This window comes from Tympanuchus pallidicinctus, unplaced genomic scaffold, assembly GCF_026119805.1.
Source record: "Tympanuchus pallidicinctus isolate F22 unplaced genomic scaffold, pur_lepc_1.0 scaffold1, whole genome shotgun sequence".
Taxonomy (NCBI): Eukaryota; Metazoa; Chordata; class Aves; order Galliformes; family Phasianidae; genus Tympanuchus; species Tympanuchus pallidicinctus.
This window is the reverse complement of record NW_026294618.1, coordinates 93,455,506-93,481,020: the sequence shown is the minus strand read 5'-3', so window position 1 is coordinate 93,481,020 and position 25,515 is coordinate 93,455,506.

Sequence of the window (25,515 nt, the reverse complement as noted above, 5' to 3'; positions counted from 1 at the left end):
AGCATCAGATATAAACACATCTGTCCACAAAAGAGCTGGAGATCATTTTCCTTCATTTCAGATAACCGTAGAGGGACTATTAGGATACCTTGTGTTTTCTTTTGATAGTTTGGAGATTTTGTTGTTTCTTTTTTGTTTTTTTTCCCTTTGCTGAATAAACTCCTGCTTTCAATAGGCTCCATGATCAGTGAGGAAGCAGTGGAGCAGAGCTTACTGGGAGCTGTGGGCTCCTGTGCTCTGGACTGCTAAGGTCTTAAGTGAAAGAGAACATCTGCTGCTGAAGTGCTTGCCCATTATTTCTTGAACTACATTTTAATTTCAAGGAGTTCCAAGCAACCATCATTTTTTAGCTGGAACAGAAGAAACATTTCTGAAAACATCTGGGAATTGGCAAAACAATACAAAAATAAGAACATATTTAAGAATCACTAATCATTTCTGATTAACTGCAGCTGCCACTGTGCACAAAGACCCAATACTAGTTAAAAAACACACATGCACACCCAGCCTTGTAACTAACATCTATGATTCCTCCACAGCATCCTTTCCAGGGAGATTTTCACCTAAACCTCTGTCATAACTCCTCTTGCTTGAGATCTCTGTTCTAGGCTGTTCTAGGATGTCTGATGTGCACCTCAAGGGGATTTGATGCTGGGTGAGAATGGCCAGTAATTTGATATTTGCATGATATTAACATAATATACATGCATAATACTTAATGTCATAATTACTATGGCTCTTATAGGGCCTATCAATGGTATTACTGTAAGAATCACACAGATTAAAGAAGAATGAATTCTTTTGGAACTCAATTCTGTCGTGAAAGGCTGTTAGGACAGATGAAGCCCAAGGTTGTAAATTAAATGAACTCCATGGACAGTTTACAGGGATGGCCAATAAACCACAGGAATGACAGGTTTGTGTATATATCAGAAGGCAAGGTAGATGATGATAATTAATTATGATGTATGGGGAAACTGTGGGACCTGAATGTGACGTAAATGGTATGGAATATCATCTTGCTTTCAGATGGGACAGGGTTGATTTTCTTCCTAGAGTCTGAAATGATGCTATGTTTTGGCTTCAGGAGAAAACAGTTTTGACAATGCACCAATGTTTTAGCTGCTGCTGAATGGTGCTGTACAGAGCTAAGGACAGTTCAGGTTTTCAACTTCTTGTACTGTCCTGATGGCGAGGGGTGCTGAGGTGCACAGAGCTGGGGCAGCTGGTCTAAACTGGCCAAAGAGATATTTCATAATATATGGTGTCATGTGAAAAAAACTATAAAACTGAGGGAAGTTGGCCACAGTGAGGGTGAATTAGTGATTACTGTTATTTCTCTCTTCCTTTTCTGTATTTGTAAATAAGTGTGGTTTTTTTAATCTCAACTTACAAGTTCTACTTTTTTCAGATTCTCTCCTCCGTTGCACTGTGGGGAGATACAGTGAGCAAAAGGCTGTGTGGCACTAAGTTGCTTACTGGGTTAAACCACAACCTTGCATATCCACTTTTGTGTTGTACCTGTGTTTTACTTGTCCAAGATGTGAGCAAACTGGCAACAGCCATCACTAACTCTGAAAATCCCCTGCCATTCCTCTCATCTTCCACCCCACATCACAAGTTCAGCGCTGAATGCTGAATCTCATCTCAGATCCACCCTAAACACTTGCCAAGATGAAGGAGGAAAATGATTAAGCTGATGCCACAATACAGCCTATTAGTCACTCCTAATCTTGGCCAAAAAAAAAAAATTAAAAAAAGCTGTGAACAATTTTGGTGATGATACAAAGTTAAAGGCTTCTACAGGATGCTTACAGTCCTCGTCATGTGGAGGGCAAAGTGCAAGTCTTGGTTCACTGGTTCACAAGCCTTGTCAAACAGAGGCGAGGAGAAGCTGCTGTCATCATCTACATTTAGTCTAGAAAGAACCAGCTCAGTTTTGGTAAAGCCTTCTAACGTGTGCAGGGAACAGAGGAAGACTGCTCAGTGTTCAGGCACCACCTGAATACAATGATGACCAGCAACACAGTGCATACTGGTTGGAAAGGTCTTTGGAAAACTCCAAGGACAGAGATTCCCCACATTTCCAGGCGGCTGCACTACCCTGGGCCAGGACTTTTCCTACCTTCAACCTGAATTTCCAGCACCACAGTTTCTGGTTATTACCCTTGTTCTAATGTCTATCACAACCATCCTCACTGTTAATTCCCTTCAAACACCCGTATCTACTCAAAGGGCTGGACTCCACAGAATCAGAAGGGCGTAGGTGTGGAGGCAAGCAGGTACCTCACCATACACTGCCTAACACCACACCAAGAGAAACCTGCAGTTACCATGTAGATGCTGACAATCAGCACAGCAGAAGAACTGCATAATGTCATTCATTATATTTAAAAAGAAAGCAATCTGAAAATGAGGAACAGTGCTCAAACATTATCAATTTTCATGATCTTTCTATAGAATTCAAAACCAAAAATAAAAAACGTCATGATTTCCTAATCTCCCAGACTGCAGACCATCAAGTGTATGAGTCATCAATTTATCCATTCTTGATATCCAAGAAGTTTTTTTCTTTTTCTTCCATTTTCAGGTTTGAAAGTTTAGGAGGTTTCATTCTTTGCTTGCTTGCTTGCAATCTTCCTTGACTTCTCAGCAGGCAAAAAGTAGCCAAGTTGCTTTTTCTTCTCATCTCTAATTTTTCTGAAGTTGAGAATATCATGGAAGCTTGCAAATCATGCCCCAGGATTTTCTAACATTCAGCAGGAAAATATCCGATGTTGACAACTTCCAAAGTCAGAACTGAAATGGCAACATACATTTCAATTCCAAACTTTTTTTGGCTATTATTTTGTCTCAAACAAGTCTACCTTTTGAAAAGGTTCTTTATGAACTGAACTCCATTGTCTGAAGAGGTTGTCATTTTAATCTCTTGCCTCTGGTGCCAAACCCATTTAACTCTGAAATAGCTGCAGAAGAAGTGGATGGTGACAAACAGGAAAAAAAGCACTGCTCTTCTTGCTGTCTGCACACATGTACTGTCAGCAATAAAGCCACAAGCAAGGGTCAGAGCCTGTAGTAGTCACCACTCACAGAGACAGCAGGCTTGCAAGGACTAGCATCAGGCTGGAAGCCTAAAAACAGGCCAGCTTTTGCCTGCTTTGCCTCATTTCAGGATGGACTGGTCTGGCAGAGCTGTCCACAGTTCAGTCACTGAGTCATCAGAGAGGAGCTGATACCAAGCACAGCAAAAACGCATTAAGAAATGTTGTCTTCTAGTTATCTCATGTCATAAATCATTCCTGCCAGAGTGTCAAGCCTCAACAGTGAAAGAGAAGCCAGCAGAAACTTTATTGGCCAACATGCTGGGCCATGGAGATGGGCCCATTCGGAACAGATAACTTCTTCAGCATCCCAGGCTCTGCAGTCTGGGGACTGTTGTAGCTAAGCTAACAAGATACCTGAGTCTGAAGGCAACTTGTCCCTGATGTACCACTAGCCACAGCATGCACGTATGGGGCTGAGTATTGAGGCTGTTTCTCTGCCACTGGGAGCACAGTGCTCCCATTCCCTTGTTTTTAGCAGTAACTAGCACAGACTTGCATCCTTTTTGCTGCAGAAAAGGAAGCAGATATCACCTGCAAATGTGCCACATGGAAAAGGCTGGGGGAACAAGCTTTAGTGCCAGGGATGGCAGCAGAAAAGTATTCAAAAAGCTGAACTGTGTGCTTGGGCATCTTTACTAAGCTGTACAAATCTTATAAATTCTTTGGAAAATGGATTCTTGCACTGCGCTGTAACCTTTTCTTTCAAATTAGAGCAACATGAATTTTGCAGACTTTAAGGAAAGACTTGAAGATGCTTTTCTTGTGTTTAAAGCTGTTTTGCTGTTGTTGCTCATTAGTTTTAATTACAACATTGATGAACTTACACAAACTATGGCCTAAAGCAGAATGACAGTGGTGTTTGGGTCTGCCTAACTTTTGCATGGCCGACGGTTTTTTGCAGCTCCCTGCAGCTTTCCATGCAACCTGTATTTCATCTACTATTCCAGATTATGAGGCAAGATATGCTTCTTTAGACAAACTGTGTAAACAAACTGACAATATCCCATTAATTCAATTACCAACAAATACTGTAAGCCTTTCCAGCTGCTGAAAAAAAACGAGAAAGAAATAAATACTGGGCTAAATACTGTGAGATAACATATGGTGTTTTCAACTTGCTACGCAGAGTGAATTCTCTTATTACTTATCATTGCACAGCTCCTCAGTTTTGGAATATGTTTGGTTTCTTAGTAAACCAGAGAATAAAGTCTACTGCTTTTGAAAGCCCCTCCTAAGCTTCTTTAGCTCACTCACAATAAATACTTCCTACAGATAAGTACTAACAAGAAAGGTAGGCAGGAACAGGATGCAGAGAACAGACAACCAGCAGACTGTCACCTTAAGTCATAATAACTGGAAGGTACTGGGAAGAGGATTCACAGGAAGTGGTGTTCTCCTCTCCCCCTTTTTTAAGTAATAGAGCAGGAAGGGGAAGAAAATGGAGACAAATCTAGTTGGGAAAGAAGAAATAAAGGAAATGTTATTTTGAAAATAATTTCAATAATCTTAAGGAGACCAACCAAGTCTTTCTGAGGAAAACCAAGAAAGTTTATACAGAAAAAAAAAACTTATATAAATCTCTAGCGCCTGAAAATCTTCCATTAAAATGCACCCTGACAAGGTGTTCTTTTAGAGAATGAAGTCAAATGGAGACATTCTTGCCTATCCTAAAAGCTATGTAAGTAGGAAATGACTACTAAAAGTTGTGTCCATTTTTTTATCAGCTGTAAATCAAAACAGTTGGAATAGTACTGCAGGACACTTTCTTCAAGAAGGTGAGCATCCCTTCCATTAAGCAGTCTGACAAGCTTTGCTGTTGGGCAGTGAGGAGGAGGGAATCTTGCTTCCTCATCTCTTTTTATATAGGCTAACAAGAAAACATAGAAAAGATGACATTTTCCTGACAAATCCTTAATCTGTTTTATTCTGGTTGCTGGCATTGGAGTAGTTGAATCCCCACCTACTCAGTTCTCGCTTATGGTATATTAATATTTTAAGACATTTCAAAATCTGCTTGATTCCCAAACATAAATTAAAGGGAAAAATTTATGGAAAGGATGCTATAGATTTGAGATTCTCTACTGTCAACTGTCCCACCAGCACTGTCTGTGAGTTATTGGAAGAGCATTCCAGGGAGACTAATATATACATCTTAAAAATAAAAAATAACATGAAGATTTCCAACCATAAAGGCAAAAAGAAAATAAAATTAAGGAGAGGTGGTCCTTCTAGCAAGAAAGGCTGAGAAACTTGTAGGTAAAAAGATTAGTGTACATTCTGACATCTTTTCATTCCAGTCTTTGTGTTTGTTTCCAAACTGTACCAAGGTGTAATGTATAATGCTTATTAGATGAGAACTGTAATGCATTTAATTCAGCCGTTATCTCTCCTCACTGCTTGCAATTCCTACTACTAAAGCCTTTACAATCATATGCATCCCCAAAAGCTTGAAAGGCTAGATACTCAAAATGGGAAAGACTTTTCAGTCTGTTTCCAGCAACGCCTGATGAGAGAAGGAGAGCAAACACCCAGTGTGATCATGGCATCCACCTTTAAGTCCTCACTGCTGATGTCATCGGACTTTTCTCCTGCATGTGACTTGAGAGAGATCCCTGGAGGCTTCCAGACCCGCCTGGCAGTTCCCAACACTGGATCAAGTCAGTTGTGGCTTTGTCTGGCCAAATCTCCAAATCCTCCAAGCCTAGACAACCCAGCAATTCACCAAGTACTGCGGCTTCTCTAAACACCCATTCTCATCTTCAAATAAGGATGAAAAAGCAAAAAAGAGCCCTAAACAAATAAATGTAACAGAGATTATAACGTATGTTAGTTTTTCCACAGGACAACCCAGGGGGACAAGTATCCCAAGAGATGGGAAAGCAAAATGTCACTCTTTAATGAATAGTGGAGATTTTTTGCGCACACATCTTACATCTTCTCTGTGGGAAGACTTGAGACAAATACCCCTCAAAATCTTCTTAGGGCTTCTATGAAACAAATATTCAAAGAAATGAAGAAAATCTTTACTGACAGCTAGACTACTGAGTAGCTGTACTGAGGAAGTGGCAAAGGAAGAAAAGAAATCTTGAAGAAAAGCTCAAACAAATACCAGAGATTACTGTTAGAGGGAAAGGACACACAAATACCTACATGCCTTTCTGCGGCATCTCTATTTCTTGGTAACTCAGACAAAGAGGTTTGGCTACTGAAAGCTGAGCACATCTGCCCAATTATTTTTTTACAAATTTCAAGGTCTATCTCATAAATAAGCACATACTGAACTTAACAGGTTTCATCAGAAATAACATATCCTACACATCAGAAAGAGGTTCATGCAATGCAACAGTAATGTCATGACCAAGGGGGAGATTGCTTAATTAGCTCATTATTTTTCTCAAAAGCACTGGAAAAAATTAGCTAACTGCAGTATGGCTATGTCTGTGTTTCCAATAGTTACAAGACAAAAAAATTTAAGTGGTGAAACTTTCTAGATTAAAAGTTCCCTTTACTTCAATGATAGTTTATTTCATGTAGATGATGAGGACATTAAGAGCCCCCAAACTCCCTAGAACTCTAAAAGTAAAGGCGTGAGCCCTCCCTGCTCCAGTGCACAAGCCAGGTGACAAAGTCAGGAGAACAGTTTGGACAAGCAGCATTTTGCAGGGGGACCTTCCCAGATGCTGAGCAAAATACAGACCTCCATCCAGGGCCGCTTAATACTAGGAGTGTATCAACCTGGAGTATCCCTTCGGCCACATCAACTCCTTCTGTGAGCAAGCTCAGCAGGATGCAGAGGGTTTCTTTGCTGTGGGCAGTACGTGCTTTCCCAGTTGGAACATGGCACACAGTGCTGCAATGGCTGCACTGCCCCAGGTGTTAGCAGGTGTTAGCAGAGTGAGTGCAATCTGTTTTTGGAGCAAGGAGATGCTTTCCATGAGAATTTTATTTCTTCCACTCAGGAGGCTGCTGGGGTAGAGTGAGCTGTTAGCAGCAGGGCATGGGATGGAAAGGCTGTTTTCCAGACATCACACACCACCTCTGCCCCAACTGCAAGTATGGGATTGAAATAACTACTCCCATCTATTCATACTCAAAGATGTGGATTTCTTCTAGCTTCCTTAACTAATTTATCTAGATGAAGAAAGCTAAAAATGAGTGTGGTTCAGGGGTTCAATTATTTGTACTTCAACCAGTGGAACTCCTTAATTAATCACAAATCTGATGTCCTTGTTGGGAGAAATAAACATTTGGTTGTGAAGTCTTCTTCTATAGAGACTTTCAAGATCAAGATCAGGACACCTACCTGTGCAACCTGTTGTTTGAAACCTGCTTTAGCAAGGGCATTGCACTCAATCTCTTGAGGTCCCTTCCAACTCCTGCAATTCTGTGAATACCCTGAAGCTGACAAAATTCAAACATAGCTTTTCTGAGGTACCTACTTGTGGTAACCTGGACACAAAAAAAAAGGTCCTTCTTTGCATCATTGAACCCAGCAAGACTGTCTCTGGCCCCCAGGTGCTCTTGGCTCAAAATCATGATGCAGAAGAGGATCAGGTAAGTAGACAGCAGGCACACCTTAAGCCCTAACATCTGTTCAGCACTCTGTATGTATGATGCTCAGGGCACTTGTTTAAAGGTGCACTCATCTCCCCCAAACAGGTGTGAATCTGAACTTGCATGCACGTACAAAAAGAAGCTTTGTTAAGCTTACTAGCATCTCACAGTAGTTCTTGTCCCCCTCCCTGCTAGAAAACATGTTTTTTTTTCCCCCTCATATGAACTTTCATTTCTAGACACTTGAGCAACCTGGTATAGTGAGAGGCATCCCTGCTGGGGTTGGAACTTGATGATCTTGAAGGTCCCTTCCAACCCAAACCATTCTATGATTCTATGATGTTTTTTTTCTGTTAAGGTTTTCTCCACTACATTAATATGGCTCTCAATACCCGCTATTTCCTCAGTGTGAGATTCTTATACCCTGCAAACAACGCTCCTTTTAGATCTTCTCAAAATTCAGACTGAGCCCTTCAAGAAGTTCTGCAAGGTATTTTTTCCAGAAGTGCCCCCTTTGTTTCCAAAGTTGCTGTTGAAGAACATGTGCAACCCATTCCCCCCATGCCCACGTCTCTCAGTGCAACATCTCCACATTTCTTGAACACCTCCAGGGACAGTGACTCCATTACCTCCCCTGGCAGTCTGTACCAAACCTCACCACTGTTTCTGAAAATATTTTTTCCAATGGTTTTTGCTCTTCTTGACATTTAATACTACGAAAGAGTTAGGAAGCTATACCCAAAGCCAGTCTGAGCCCTGGGTGGTAGAGACAGGGAAGGCAAACCCATGGCATTGTCCTGGATCAAGACAGGACAGCTCAGATCAAGAGATCTGCTTAGATAGACAATCAAGAGTAGACTTTCATGCAGGATTAATGCCACAGGAACAGGTTTTCTACTGTGCAGGTTTTTTGGAAAGTTCCACAATTCTGAACACAGTGGTTCAACAGAATGACAAGGAAGGATGCACTGGCTTAGGGACTGGGTGAACTTAGGTCCTTGCTGCAGCACACAGCAGGGTCAATTGCATGGCCTTTGAAAGCCAATACAAAGTCAAGATAACTGAAAAGACAGTTCTACTTAAACCATTCAGCTCTCTTCTACGTCAATTTACTGCTTTCTGGGCAGCTAAAGCAGACACCACAGATCCTATATTTGGCAGAACACTTTGAAGCCAACCAGCCAGCCAAGAATAAACCAGGAGAAAAGATGGGTTTCATCCTGAGCAGAACAGTGGTAAATTACCATATGGAGCTCATAAATGGCTACTGAGACCTTGGGAGTACCTGGAGGGGAAGGTCTGATTTAAAATCCAGTTCAGTCTGTTCTTGGACCTTGGATCTCCAGCTATGAAAGATAGTTATGCTGTCAGATAAACCTAATCACAGTCCGTCTTCTGCCATAATTCAGTTTCTGCCTCGCCATCCAATGGAGAAATGATTCAGCATCAGTTATGAAAGGAAAATGTCGTTTCACTCTTCAGTAATTTCCTCCAGATAATGTCTTGAAAAAATAAAATTAATAAGTAGAAATCTATCCTTGAGATTACCTCAATTTTTTAATAATTAGGTTTGTCCTAAGTGCCATGTAATTCAGGATATATCACATCTTGGGAGATACTGCTTGGTGACTGAACCCAACCCACGGAAGAGAACATTATTATTGCTTTATCTTACTTTCCAATATTTTGGCAAAACAAAAGCATCATATGGGGAGTACTGCCTTTTGAAAAAGATCGCAGTTTCCACTTTTCAGGAAGGCCAAACTGTTTCCAATCAGCTCGGCTCAGAGTAGAGTTTATGGCCCTGTAATTTTTACATTTGTGTTTACCTATTAAAGTTTTAACTCTTTCTAGGGAATTAAAAACACGTCTTCTAAAATGCGCAGGGATTAAGAGAGCTCTTATATCTAAGGACAGCCATAGAAATGAGGCAGTTGTAACTCTACTAACTGTTGCTTCTACAAAGAAATATACACCCCTCCACACAAAGAAGTTTTTGCTACATTGTGTGCACAAGCTTATTCATGGCATCGTGGTCTCTTGACTAACATTTTCTTCTCATCTACAGAGAAGAACCAAGAGCATTTTGGAACCTTGAGTATTGCTGAAAAGGAGAATTCAATACAACGCATTCAGGTTAGCAAGCTACAGCCATTTACATATTGCCTGAAATGGTGCTCTTTGCCTGGCTTTGTTAGCACAGTCATTTCAGACCCTGCGATCATTTTTGAGTCCATTAGCTGATTTCAGCCCAATTTGACAGAGAAACCTGAAATAAAACTAATCTTCTACACGTATGATAAAAATCACTGTCCAGAAGAGGGAAACGCTCCACAAGGCCCCCAAAGGGAGACAGATGTGTCACCATCAGCCTTAGCTGACTGATCAGCACGTGTGTTGTGGCTGGCCATTTAGCACGTGGCTTGGCCTGGACCAGCCCCAACTGTCTGTGCACTAGCATATCTTCCCCCCTAGGCCACGATGGGGAGAGAAGTTTATTTCTGTGGAAGAGAAATTGGTTTTGCAATAGATCTGCTGCTGCCTGTGTAGAGCGAGATGGGAACAGATGGCCCAAACATGGGGTTAATGCTTGCTGATGAGGACCTGGGAGATGAAGGGAAAAGCTGCCAGCAAGGAGATGAAAACCACTCTGGCAGCACAGTCCTGGGCTGGCAGCCAGGGAAGGATGGCGGTCGGTCGGCAAAGCACAGGAACAGAATGCAGAACACTGCATACAAACAGGGCTGCCCATGGGACTGCCAGGCTAAGCAAAGTCCATTTTGGGAGGGAAGAGTTCTGTGCCAGCAGGGAGGGAACTGAACACGTGGAATGGAAAGGCAACAAGAGAGATCTGTAGCTCCACGGCTGTGTTTCAGCAGTGGGTTGCTCCTCTTCGACACCAGCATAAGGGAGAACAGAAAGAAATGTCATTACCCACAGTACATTTCTTGCTGAGGGATGGGAAGCATGAGAAAGCAGCACATTCAGCAGAATAGTTGCTCTGCCCAGGTATGGCCATTCCAGGAAGAATTCAATTCGCCCCCTACACATCCTATTTGTAGGTATGAAAACATCCATTTTTGTAGAGGATGAAAAAATGCATATTTGCCACTAGCAGCTTTGCAGGTATTCTTCCTTCTCCCTGACACCAGCTGACTACTGTTCAAAAATCTGCATCAAATATTTCCACATCCCTTTGGTCACATGCTGCCAGTCCTGGTATAGAGAACGCATGTTCAGATACAAACCCAATTTCTCAGAACTCATCCTGTTCTTATGCTTTCACAGATATTTCAGCCCTCCTCCAACTTGTCCACATTTCAATCTCTCTCTCCCCCCTCACAACAGCAAGCACAAAATCATTAAAAAAAACCCAAACAACAAAAGAAATCATTAAAAAAAAAACCAAACAACAAAAACAACACAACATATAAAACATCAGAGCAACTTAACTTGACCAGATGGCATCCGCAAAGAACTGAAATACAAGCACGCATCAATTACTGCAATATCCAGCCCTTATAAACTTTCAACAAATATGTTCACATAAATAAGATCCTACATTCTGCATCCTAATTAATTTTCACATTTGTACAAAATCTCTTCCAAGAACGAGAAAAAAATATTGAAGAAACACATGCTCAAAGTTTTTTCTCCTCTATTCCTCCAAGCAACCAGAAGAATATTCCAGTTTTTTTCTATTTAAGAATACTTGAAACCATTCTCAAGTTTTGCGATGAATTTGGAGGGCTAATTTTTCCCACAAGTGCATGGGTTTTTTTCCTCTGCAAGGATTCCAGAAGTTCGAATGATCAGGAAATTTACTGTTGCTTAAGATTAAAATGTGAAGTCAGGGAGGCAAAAAGGAATCGGACTGCAACAAAATCCCAAGCCAAACTGCAGAGGAAATCTAGAGTTTTCTAAATAATTGATTCTTTGGCTCAGTAGCTGAGTCATGTTGAGAGAGTTGGGGCTGTTCAGCCTGGAGAAGGCCCCAGGGAGACCTAAGAGCAGCCTTTCAGTACCTATAGAGGGGCTGTAAGAAGGAAGGGGACAGACTCTTTACCAGGGTTTTTTGTGATAGGACAAGGGGAGATTGTTTCAAACTAAAAGATGGGAGATAAGGATTGGACACAAGGAAAAAGTATTTTACACTCAGGGTGGTGAGGCACTTGCAGAGAATGCCCAGAGAGGTGGTGGGTGCCCCATCCCTGAACACATCCAAGGTCAGGCTGAACTGGGCTCTGAGCAACCTGATGGAGCTGTAGGTGTCCCTGTTCACAGCAGGGGAGTTGGGCTAGATGGCCTTTGGGGATCCCTTCCAACTCAAATGATATTACAATTCTACGAAATAGGGAAGTGGGAAGACTCCTAGGATGAGATACAGGCTCTTCTGCAAACCCAAGTGATTTTGGCTAGGATGAAGGTAGCCTTTGCATTGGCATTACTTCCTGCCCCAGCTTCAGTGTTTGGCATGTAGCCGAATGATGTGGGGTCAAATTTACAGTATCCCAGCTGGTCTTAAAACTAGGAAAAGACTGTAAGATCATTTGGGAAGAACACAAGAGGTTTTCTCACCCTAAAATAAATACATATTTATATCTGTCTGATGGTTGTCTGAAAAGCCTGTTTAAAATCATTTAGTTGTTAGATGTCCTTCTTTAATGCAAAAAAAACCAAAAAACAAACAAACAAACAAAAAAAAAAAAAACAAAAAAAACCCCTTCACATTGAATGCATCATCTCCCTGCCAAACCTCTTCATGTGAAAAATATTTTGTCCTATTATCCTCTACTCAATCAATATGTGAGGATATAAGCTGAATTTGAGAACTGGTTTAGCTCTTCTCGTACTGAAACTTTTTTTAGTGACTAAACAATGAAGTTTTACTCTCAACTTCCATTTCATGAAATATTTCCTTATAATCTAGCACAGAGTCTGGTGTTTTCCAAAACCACATCTCAAGGGGAAGGGAGCACTGAGTTTTGGCCTAAATATTTAATTCTTCTCTGTGCATGTCTGCTTTCTCTGAATGAATTAGTATCCCACTGCCCAGGCTCAAAAGACTCCTGAGGAGCACTGTGAGCAAGACCATCCTGACCGTAGCAGAGTGCTTGTCAGCAGCAGGAGCCAGCCTGCAGGAGAGGCGTGCAGAGACAGTGGCTGCCTGGGTTCTCCCAGGGTAGGCTGGGAAGCGAGCACAAATATGAGGCATGGCAATTGAGAAAGGGTGGAAGAAAATGAGGATGGAGGCGGGCCATGTCAGCCAGTGCTGATGGCACCTCCTGAGCTGAAAGGCTGCAGGAGCTGCATGCTAAGGGTCTCTCTGGCCATAATCCTAGGAAAGGAGATAGGAGCAAAACAAAGCTAAGGGTTGTGAGACAATGGTTTCTGTTAATCACAGCAGAAACATCATAACCTCTCACTTGCAAAGAGATGGAAAATGTGGGTACATTCTTCTAGAGAAGGAACTGTCAAACATGACCTGGCTGACAAGGAAGACGAAAGCTGACAGACAGATATGCAACATTTTGCATGAAGGAGGTTGACAAAACTGGCATCAGTCTCAAAATGCCGTAGAAGGGATTGTACAACTGTGTTTCTCTATGATAACTTACTCTTTGTGCTACTGGGCTCTCCTTTAAGTGCTATGGAATGATATTGGATTAAGAGCTTTGATTTTCATTTTTTTCCTCTTTTTTTTTTTTTTTTTTTCTTCTCCCCCTTCTTAAGCTGTGCTGAAGGCCACTTGAATTTGCTCTGGTGCTAAATGGCTCTGAATTACAACACCAGACCATGCTTCTATCAATATTTTTCCTCATACATAAGGGAATTCTTCCCAGAACATGCAATTGCTGAGTTCCAATCCTTGCCTAAGATACTGGCAGTCATCTTGTTCAAATTTGCTGTGAAGTGGAGGTGCCAATTTCTCTAACAGCAGGATATGTTTTGGGGTTTTCTTGTTTTTTGCTTGCTTTTTTTTTTTTTTTTTTTCTCTCTTTACAGTGAATGCTTTCCCTTTTTCTGTCAGTTCTGCTTCTCACTTTCTTGGAACACCTCCTCTACCAAACTCAGGTCACCAGTTCAAGCCACAGCATCCTGAGCAAACTACCAATGTGAAAGTTTACCATGTAAGTCAGGAAAATTTCTGCACTGTTTTGTGCTTGGGCAGAGGTCAGTGTTAGCCAAACTAGGCTTAGAGCAAGGTTTCAGCAATGTTATAGCTATTTCAGCTAAGCCACAGTTAGGGTACCAGCTGTGCAGAAATCATCTCTCCCTATTTGACTACCCAACCAATGTTACTGGGACATAGTAATGACAACAGCAAAGGATGGGGGGCTTTCTTAAAGGTAAGCTATATGCATTATGGCACAATATGTATTTACAAGCCCTTGCTTTTCAGTGTAAGCATCAGATTGCTGTTCACTGTAACATAGCAGGCACATGGCCCAAGCAATCGGTTCCTTAGTATACAGGTAGCCTGCAAGATTCTGAAGATACCACATCTTTCTAGACATCTGTGCACTGTAGATCAGTGTGGCTATATCCACACCTTCCTACCTTGGAAGGACTGGGCTAGACCAGCTAGAAACAACCTTTAACACAAAGACAAGAAGACACTTTGAACACTCATATATCTACAAGCCTTCTGGAGAGAGATGAAGACGACATCATCAGAGGAGAGTTTTCCTGCATTACACAGTCATAAGCCTTCGGTTTATGACAACAGAAGATAAATGATGTTTTTGGTAGGCTGGTGTTCTCTCTGGGAAAATCAAGTAGTAGACCAGCCCAGGCTGCTTGTAAAGGACCTGAAAAATGATATCACCTCTACTTCTGATGTAGTTTTTAAGGACAGAACCAATAAAGAAGGAAAGTCACAGCCTACTGTGCCTTTGTTTCAGCTCTCCTCATCCTAGCAGTACTGTACAGAAAATGCTCTTCCACTCTCATTTACTTGTCCCTTCATTACTAAAACTTCCCATTGGCTTCCATCTGATCCTGGTGGGATTGCTCATCACTGTCCCAAGGACAAGGTCTGCACTACACGAGTGCTGGACCAGCATGCACACATGAGCAAGTTTAGATTCTCTTTGTTCAGGACTTTACTGGGCTCTCATGGCCCTGACATTCCTTTTCTAAGGAAAAGAAAGAGGTCCCATAGCAAAACAGAAAGATCCCTACAATTTATGGCTTCTTCCTTGTTCTCCTCTCTCCTGCCTGTAATTGCTTAGTTGAGCAAAGTTGCTCCCTGTTTCTTCCCTATCCCAAATCTCCAGTTTCCCCTTTCCCAGCAGGACTACAGGTTTGCAGGTGATGGCACAACATGAGCTTGTCAGGGCAGAGACTGGATTATAAAAAGCTCCTAGGCTCATTGCTTTCCAGGCAGAATTCAATCAAGGTTTAAGGTTTATGAATGTGAAGCTGGTAATCCCAAAGATAAATAGGAATTGAGGTAGGGACTTGTGCAACAAGAAATAGCATTTATTTGCAAGAAGCTTTTACTTCAGTGCTACTTTTGCCAGGGCCAGCTAATAATTTGGAAAAGCACACTCATCTAGAGCCAGCCAATGCAATTACAAATACAGGAAAAGCCTGATTGTTTTTCCATGCATGAAACATTAAGAAAATTAGGCATTTCCCTCCAGTCCAAGTATTGACTGTAATTATAGATAGCAGGCAGCCTTAGCTGTTATAAAATATTGAAGTGCTTTTATATTGCTACTGCTCTAGTTTACTGTTTAGGGCCAGGAGAAAGGTTGCCATTTAATGAAGTGCAGTTTCACAGAACAATGGAAAGGAGGCCCATTACTACATAATACTGCTGCCATTTCTATTATTAGCATGAAAGCACTTGCCAGATGAATAGAAACCAGTTTAAACTCTCTTTATTATTTCAGTAACGTTAATTTGCCATGAGCAGCTCACCCTCCAGGTAACCCCTGCTTGGAAGAAAGATTCCTATCTGATTGAACCATATTTAGCACACTTCAGTTGCTCAGTTTCAAGTTGCTTTCCTAGTTTATAGCCATGGGTCAGGGAAAACAGGTCCACCTATGTTTTCCCGTAGTTGGGATTTCTCCTTCAGCTGATGGCATCGGGCAGCACAGAAGAATTCAACCGCTGTCCAAATCATTCTGCCTTTCCCTGGTTTTGCAGGTGAAAACTATCCTTGGAGACTAAGCAAATGAACTGGAAAAGGGTGTCCAGAGCCACCTGAGGATAAGCTCAGAAAGCGTCTGGGCTGCTCAGAGGCAAATAATGATAATGTTACCATATATCATAGGAAGGGATTATTAATATCAAGAGAAGGTGACATTTCCTGGAGGTCTTGTCAAATTCTCCAACGTGTCACAGCAGGTCCAGTTGTGAATGAGGAAATGCTGATCTAGGCATGTTGGGTTGGGAAAAAAAATAATAATACAACAAACAAAAAGAAACAACAAAGAAGGGAGGAGGGCAGAAGGAGAGAGATAAAAAACAAAACAAGCAAAACCAACCTCCACTAAAAACAAGTGACTCGAACTCAGAAGCTACCACCAAACTATGCTTTGCTTCTAGAAAGTGTCAAACCTTAGTTAGAGCAAGGCCTTTCAGCCCTACTCCAAAAGGACTCAATCACAGCACGCTGCACTTTCCCAAACCCGCAATCCTGAACAGCAGATTTCTCTGGAAGCAAGCTGGAAATTTCCCTTCCCATGTTCAGGTGTAGTAATTAAAGGAGATTGTTGGGCATCTCCACTGTTCTGGATGGGGAAGTGCATGCTGCACAAGACCTACTTGACGGAGAGACAAAAGTGGGCTGGTAAACTATTCCTAGTATCCTGGTAGTAGGCTGACTAGGGCAGTCTCTAGGCTGCCACAGCTACCAGGTAGGAAATGGGCGGCTTCTTGGTCCAGATATGCAGGTGTAGGACTAAGAGAACAGGAATTCCAGACCCAAGGGGACCAAGACAAACAGTCTGCATAAGGACAGGTAAGCATCCAATTTTCTTATTCAGATTCAGCTGCTTCCTTACACTGTGCTCTACTGAATTGGTTAACATTGCTTTTACTTTCTTAGTTTTAAAAGAAAGGAATGCATTAAAATTCCTCAGGAGCAGTACCTGCAATCATATCTTAGCATGACTTTGTATTCAATCTATTAAAAAAATATGAAAAAGTCATTCTCTGGAGCTTAGCAGTTTCAAGGCCTATCAGAACCTATGTTAAGGTTAAATATGAATTTAATTAGTCCCAAGTCTTGAAGGAATAAAAAACTTAGATACCAGGCTAAGATACCTTTGCTGACAGTCAGATTACCTTGAGGAGATAAAAACAGGCTACAGCTGTGATTTTTGCTCTACTAAAATAATCGCAGTCACACACAAAAAGCAGAAGGTACCATTCATATCCTTTGATTAGCAGCATTAAAGTACCATTCTTACAACACAAGGGCTTATTATGTTTTTGTACTCATAGCCTCCTGCAGTAGGTAAACAGACAGCCAAAACAAAATAATTAAATCACATTCCTGAATATAGTTAAAATGCAGCAGGCGTTAGTTCCACAATCTATTCAGGGCACTACCTTCCACTGCTTCAACGTTTCCACTATCCTATTCAGGCAGCAGTTATTTTAACAAGTACCAGTTTCCAAAATCTCTGCATCAGAACAGTCCAGCCCCAAAACCACCTTAACGCAATCACCATCTTCTTGCAGCGACACCCTAATTGTTCATTCAATCAATACATGTCTCAACATAGCCAATTAATACATCAAGACTTTACTGTCTTGCTGTTTAATTAACAAAACCTAAAGCCTCTCTCTGCGCCAAAAGAAAATCGCTTCCACTTCCCTTTCTGCTGAGCTAATTTAATAAATAAACAAACATACACCAGCAGTCACAACTTTCAGGGGTTCAGCTGCTTTATCAGGTTAGCAGCCTACTGCCTGGGGCAGTTTGTATCCCCACTTGATTTAACAGGTTAAGACCATAGAATCATCACAGAATCCTTTGAGCTGGATGGGACGCCAAAGGCCATCTAGCCCAACTCCCCTGCTGTGAACAGGGGCACCTACAGCTCCATCAGGTTGCTCAGAGCCCAGTTCAGCCTGACCTTGGATGTGTTCAGGGATGGGGCACCCACCACCTCTCTGGGCATCCTCTGCAAGTGCCTCACCACCCTTAGTGTAAAATACTTCTTCTTTCCAATCTATACCTCCCCTCTTTTAGTTTGAAGCCATTTCTCCTTGTCCCATCTGATGACCTCATGGACTACACCTTTGCACAGACTTATTTCTGGCCTGAGCATCTAGAATAATAAGGTAAGTTGATTTACAAATACGTTGGTTGAAAAACAAGAAAAATATATACTTATTGGATATTATCTTCTTGAAGGAAAGCTGTTGCCAGAGCAACTGAGTTTATCACAGAAAGTGTTAAATTTCAGAGCAATCATCCTTCCTGTAGAGATCTTTTGTAATTGTCAATTAAAAAAAAAAAAAATGCTCTGAAATATCAAAATCATTAATAAAATAATTTCCACACTCCATTAGGGAGGTAGCCATGGTAAATAATGAGTTTATTTTGTTTTCTCCACTGGAAAATTGCCTTTTAAATTTTAATCACTTCTCTAAAGCAACTGCCAGGGTTCTTTTTTCTTTAATGCATTTATATACTGTATATTAATTTCATTGCCAGTTTTGATACATACAAAATGGCATTACATTAAAAGTATAAATAAAGCACAGCAGAACGCCTGCTGGAATACAGAACACAGCAATGAATTCATCAGTACATCAAAAGAGATCACAACTCTCCATCCTAGCAAGCGTTTCTCCTGAGAAACCAAGGCAGATTTAGACATAACTCAATGCAAGGAAAAAGTTTCTGTGCTGGACTTCAAATGCTCTGTGAAACATTAAACGGAATTTTCTAGTCTTAAAAAGGTCTCATGTTGTGCTTTGGAGAAGAAAAGACACATTTATACATAGAAACGTTGAAAACCTATATGAAAGATTACATTTAACCCTCTGCTCTATAACTGATGCTCTCCCAAATGATTTAGTTGTCCTGCTGAAGCACACTGCAAAAGCCTGACTTGACAGTTTTCTGAGTAACTTACCTGATAAGTTTGCCCATGGCCATGTCCTCAGGGTAGTCAAGCAGTTACTAACACTGGCATCACCAGAATTTGGGGCCTCAATATTTTATTTATTGTTATAAACTCTCTGCAGCAGAAAATGTAAGTACACACCAGGGGTGGAGATACATAGCTGTTCAAACAAGCTTTCCAGTGCACAGCATCTGAGCATCTACACCTAGCACTCTAAGGGTGGCAGCCCAGCCTACATTTGCTGCCTGGGACATTGGTAGATAAGTGTAGATGCAGGGAGGGGACATTGGAAGACTGTGTTTGGGCACGGAAGAAGGCCAAGGTCTGCAGAGACGTGGTTTAATTAAAAATTGCATCCTTTTCTTGGCAATTTACACAAGCTAAGGAAGAGACTACTTAAGAAAAAAAAAAAAAAAAAAAAAAAGCTTCACAACTTCTACTTTGAGAGAAACTGCAAAAGCTAGAGGCTAGAGCTATTTAAGCATCCAACTTCAAAGAGAGAAGTAGGATGTCTCCCCAGTCGCACAGGGAAAAGACTGGATTTGGGAGTGCTGAAGTCTTCTTTGCAGATGTGAGGTCAGCACGCTCGCCTATTCTGTGTGTAGCTCCTTATGCCTTCCCTGCTTGGCTGCCCAGCTCTGCTGGACCACACATAACAAGAAAGTGTTTTTTCTGGCACAGCATAGGTTCACCAAGTGGCACACTCTTCTCCTAGCTCCTGGTTTTAATTATACAGGCATGCTTTCCTGTGGACTTCCCACTATGAAGCATTTGTATGCTGCAGGGCAGCCCTATCTCACCCAGATCTGGGAACATCACAAGGCAGGGCTGCTGCATACAAGAAATGATAAATACATTCAAAAGACTCAAAATACATTGTGTCTTGTAGGCAAGGCATAATAGCTGAACAGCAACAGGAACAAATTTAAGGAAATGCTCCACATGCACTTCTCCAGGCAGTACTATGAGATACACAGCTATTAAAAGATACTATCAACACTCACAGTGTAGTCAACCAAAAATCTGTGGAAGTCTCTCAGTTCAAGAGCAATAATGACAGCAAACACTCATACCTGCACTGTCTTAAGAAGCCTCTTCTCATTGCAAATGGTGACAGGCTGGTATATTTGGAATAAAAAGATGCCAGGTCTATTTAAGCTCCCTGACAAATAACTGCCCTGCTGTGCAGGGAAAGCATAGCACACAGAAGTCTTACCAGAGAGAGAGCAAGAGATGCTAAACTGAAGAGGACACGGAAAAGAGATAAAGCAAAAACGCTCCTGTTCTTGGCAGGAAAAAAAAAAAAAAAGGGTTGAGGAGGAATGGCATCTGTATACTATTTTCAATAGAAAGATCTTCATCTCCTGTGAGCTTGGACAGAGTTCTCCGCTTGTGGAAGATGTCAGTACATCCAGTTCGTAGAAAAAGAAGCATCATGGTGACAAGATCAGTGTTAAGACCTTAGGTATTATCACTCAGACTCCCAAACTTGGGCTGGTAAGGACCCAAAGAGAAAGCAGCCAGGAAGAGATCCTTTCCCACCACTGAAGAACCCCTGCAGCCTCTGAGCAGAGGGGCTTATTACAATATATCGGAGTTTAAGCGGGACTTTGATACAGTGCAGTGGCAGTACAGAATTCACGCAGCCTCTAGCTCCCAGAGGCACTGGGATGCTGCTCATCTGAACCTGAGCCACTGGGGAATCACTGTTGCTGTGATCTCCAGCAGGACAAGAGCAGAAAGTAGAGGCACATAGCGCAGTTGAGGCCATGATACAGAGAGCTGTCCTGGTCAAGGAAGCAAAACTGCTTTTATGTAATTAAATTAAATGATTTCCTTCCAAAACAGCTTTTACTTAATTTATCTGTCTGAGTTGAGTTTGTCTCCTGGACAGATTTTATAGTTCCATACACTCCTTGAGCATCTCTCTGCTGCTTGGTTTTCTTTGCTTTCTTCTTTCAGGGCTTGCCTGTTCCCAGTTACCACAGACAAAGTTTCCTGTCACCAGCAGTCCCAGGGGATTTGGATCTGGTATCCCCATGTCCTGCCCTGTCCTAGCAAGTCTTCTCCCTTCCTGACAGGCTGGACACTTTCCCAGACTTTTTCCTACAATATCCTGTGATATTGTACACAGGAAACTATTTTGGCATAAGGCGAAAGATGGTGGAGGGGCTGCTCTTTTATTTCACAAAAGCAAGGGGGAAAAAAAAAAAGCACAGCCTGAAAAGGGGTTCCCTTCATATTTCACATGGGAAAACATTCATTGCTGTGCACAGCTCTGTCCTTTTCTCTGTAAAATTTTATTCTTCCTGTATCTTCAGAGACTTGGGCACAGATACTGTCAGGTTTCACCCCAGGGTGCTGCCTTTCCAGAGATCACATCTGTTTGCTTTGGGCATGCAGACTTTGATCAGCAACCTGAAGTAATGAATAAAAGGCAGGGTAGGACTTCTTTAGTCCTCATTGCTATGCTGCTTCATTGCTCTGAGTCTAATGCTTGTTGCAATTGGGATATTAAACTGTTCAATGGATGACTGCTTGCTAGGAAAGAGGTACTGGAGAGTGCTGGAAATACCTAACATTACTGAGTAATAATTGACTTGTTATTTCTTTCCTCTTCTTTGATTCCATCCTTACCTGAGAAGCTCCCTTTCATATACATTTCCTTCTTGTTTGTCTTAGAAAATACGCATAAACCTATGATATTAAGCATTGTAGATCTAACAATGTTTACACCACAGGTAGAAGAGAGGACATTTAGACTGGATATAAGGAAAAAAGTTTTTCTAATAAGGGTGGTGAGGCACTGGCACAAGATGCCCAGAGAGGCGGTCCCCATCCCTGGAGAAATTCAAGGTCAGGTTGGACAGGGTTCTGAGCACCTGATCAAACTGTAGGTGTTCCTGTTCATTCCAAGGGTGCTGAACAAGATGGTCTTTAAGACTTTCTTCCAACTGAAATGATTCTATGACCCGTGGAGATCTCTGGTCCAGCCTCCTGCTCAGAGCTCTGAAGTTAGGTCAAATTGCTCATCCAGTCAAGCACTGAGTATTTGCAAGTATGAAGACCCCACAGCCACATCTTGGCTTGTTGCAGCATGGTTCCTGTGCCAAGGTGAAACTTTTCCCAGCATGTTCAGATAGAAATATTCTTCCTACACCTCTACGAGGTACTTCTGAGAGCAATCTGGCTCTGTTGAGAACTAGAAAACCAAAGTTTCTGAAGGGATGAGACTTCTATATGCAGAATACAGGAGCCCCTTGCCTTTTCTGTTCTAAGACAGATTTCTTTCCTCCTGTCAGCTGCTCTCCCAGAATACTCAGTTGCTATCAAGGCACAACACTGTCCTGAAGCTGAGCTGTACAGAGCTCTTAGAGCACATGATAGCAGTTCTGAAAGGTAGCAGAAGCTAGCTAGAAATAAAAGCAAACAGAAAATCTGAACAGATTTTCCCCTTACTGATATTCTTTCCAAATGTTCTTCAATACACCATGAAAAGTAACCTTTTCCTTTTGGAAAATGCCACTGAATAAAGGCATTAAGCCTTTGAACTTCAAACTTCAGAAGACGGAAGCAACTGACTCATTTCAATTTAGTGATGAAGAGCTTTAGCTGAGCTGATGGAAAGGGAATAAAGAAAAAAATTGAAAAAGTAATGCTAAAGGATGAGAAATAGTAAAAAAAAAAAAAAATTATCAGTAGTTTTAAACATCTAATTGCACTACTCTTCAACGACAAGACGATAGGAATACATTCCTGATGGCAAGAAACATCCTTAAAAATTAAGCCGATTAACTGTACCCAAAGAATTAGCTGTTTTCTTAAAAGGGCTTTGTAAACACATCTGCAATTAGTGGCATGAGACTCAAAAGGCCATTTCTGAAGCTTGTTGAAGAAAGACTGAGAATATGTTCTAGTTTAAAACTCGTTCTTCACCTTGGTTTCACCATCTGCTCTGCATGCTTGTGATCAGACAAAGGAACAGGTCAGAGCCTTTGTTTTGTACTGAGACTCAGGGAACCCCAATATATTTTCACCTAATTAATCACGTTGGATTCACATGCCTTTGGACAGCGAAGAAGGCCACTGCCTATGGTAAAAAACTCTAGCAGCAGCTCATACTAAATTAGAGCCTTTGGGCCTTTAATAACTAGCCCAAAAGGGACAGGACTGAAGACTCACAGTACTGCTCAGTAAAAGTACAAGGAAAAGAGAGACATGGCAGAGGCAGGAGGAGACTCTAGGAGCTTCGAAGGGGCTCCTTGCAAACTTCTGGACCTATGTAAAATATAACAATTTCAGCACAAGTTTTGTAGGGTATGACCACTTCCAGCTCTGTACCGGGTGAAGGGTGAAGAGTGTTTTGTACCCAGGTAAGACCATGTTCAGACAGGAAGAGGGCTGCCTGTGTACCTGAGCCTGCCCAGAGTCTGCAGCACACGCGTGCCAAGATGGATGCACAACATATGCATCACTGATCAGAGAACAGTGGCCTCTGTGCTACAGATATTTAGGACAAAAAGTTACATCTGTGTCTTGTTGACCTAATTGCCCCAGCTGAAGTGCTAGAAACACCAGAAAACAACAAGTATTTAACATAAAGCAATAGCATCAAGTAATTGGTGTAAAGATAGGCATGGATATCTTTTCCCCACTCCCACCTGCGAATGCACACAGAAGTTATTTGAATCACCATAAGCTATATTCCTACAAGGCCAAATAGGATTGCATTTACAGATCAGAAATGCATATTTTGCTATGCTTCTTGTCCCTTTAATGCAGAGCCAAAGAAGAAAGGAAGAAAGAAGGATAACATTTCACATATTCATTTCTGAGCCAAAAAAAAAAAAAAAAAATCACTTGCTAAAATAAACTTCAGTAAAAAAGCCTTCCATAGATGCATTTATTTTTCAACCACCCCCTTAAATTAAGCGGATTTGCAGAGACCTGTTCAGACAGCAGAATAAGGGTCATCTTTACCACAGGAGGTGGTGAGCTCCAGTATTTCATAGATGAGAATACTGTGCTTTCATGGTAAAGATGAATGACTGCAGCAGGAAGTGGCAAAATGCCACATCACACTGTCCTAGTTAATGCCAGAACTGCCACGTCAAGTGTGATGGATGGCATGTTTTCACATCGTTCTGTCCATGATTCTATTTGGCTTAATGATATTTACTGCACAGGCTGTACTAAGAGACATGTTCAGCTGGCCTCTACAGCCTTCAACTGGGTAACAGCCCTAATTAACAACTGCAGTCCCTCTGTTTGATGAGATTTGTCCTGGTTTCTGGGGATGGAGTTGACTTTCCCTTGATGGTATCTAGTAGGATACTATGCTTTGGCATCAGGAGAAAAACAATGCAGATAACATCTGAATGCTTCCAGTCATTGCTGAGCAGTGCTGAACAGAGCCAGGGACACTGCAGTTTCTCAGCTTCTCATACTGTCCTGCTTGGGGACTGGCTGGGCATCAATTGACAGGTGATGAGCAATTGCATCATGCATATACATATATGTTATTATCATTACTACTTTTTTGCCTTCTCTGCCTTAGTAAATACCTTTTATTTCAACCTACAAGCCCTACTTTGTTTTTTTTCTCCCTACCCATTTCTCTCCTCCACCTCACAGGGAGAGGAGGGAGCGAGCAAATGACTTTGTGATACTGAGCTACCTGCTGGGTAAAACCACAGGTTTCTCTAAAAGCATTTGCACTCTGCAGCCCATTCCAACTCAGGTTATTCATATTGTTGGAGCAACGATGAGAAGAGATGTTGTATTTGGCTGAGGAGGTATAAGTTGTAGGGATCTTCCCATCTTAATCAGGAAATGGGGGGAGCAAACCTAAAAGCTGAATTTAACTAAACAGGAGGGAAACCAGAGCTCCACAGCCAGAGCACTAAGCACTTCAGAGAAATAGTCCTAACACCCAAAGAATTTAAAGCCTGAGCCTATTGGGCTACAGGCAGATTTTCTTTCATTTCAGGAATCTAGGCAGCAGCATTATTTTTCTGACCAGAAGACGCTGAAGTTGATATAGTTATAGAATTGTAGAATCACCAAGGTTAAAAAAGACCTACAAGATCATGCAGTCCAACCATCCACCAGTCACCAATAGTTTTCACTAAACCATGTCTCTCAACACAACGTCCAAACATTCCTTGAACACCTCCAGGTTCAGTGACTCCACCACCTCCCTGGGAAGCCCATTCCACTGCCTGACCACTCTTTCCTAACATCCAGCCTCAACCTCCGATGGTGTAACTTGAGGCCATTCCCTCTCATCCTATCACTAGTAACACAAGAGAAGAGGCCAACCTCCACCTCGCCACAACCTCCCTTCAGGCAGTTATAGAGAACAATAAGATCTCCTCTGAGCTTTCTCTTCTCCAGACTGAGCCATCCCAGCTCCCTCAGCCACTCCCCATAAGACTTGTGCTCCACATCTCTCATAGCTTTATTGCCCTTGTGCTCCACATCCCTCATAGCTTTATTGCCCTTCTCTGGACATGCTCCAGGGCCTCATTGTCTTTCTTGCAGTGAGGAACCCAAAACTGAACACAGTCCTTATCTTAAGGATGGTGACCAGACCATCAACTACCTAAACAACACACCCTGATTCTCTGCAAGCTGTTCAGTGCCTACCTAAATTGGATGTTTGGGCTTTACCAACACCATACTCCTCTCCCTTTTGGGTACGTGTATGCATCCTCATAATGCTTGTGCCAAGAGTGTTTTGTTTCATATGATTCAGA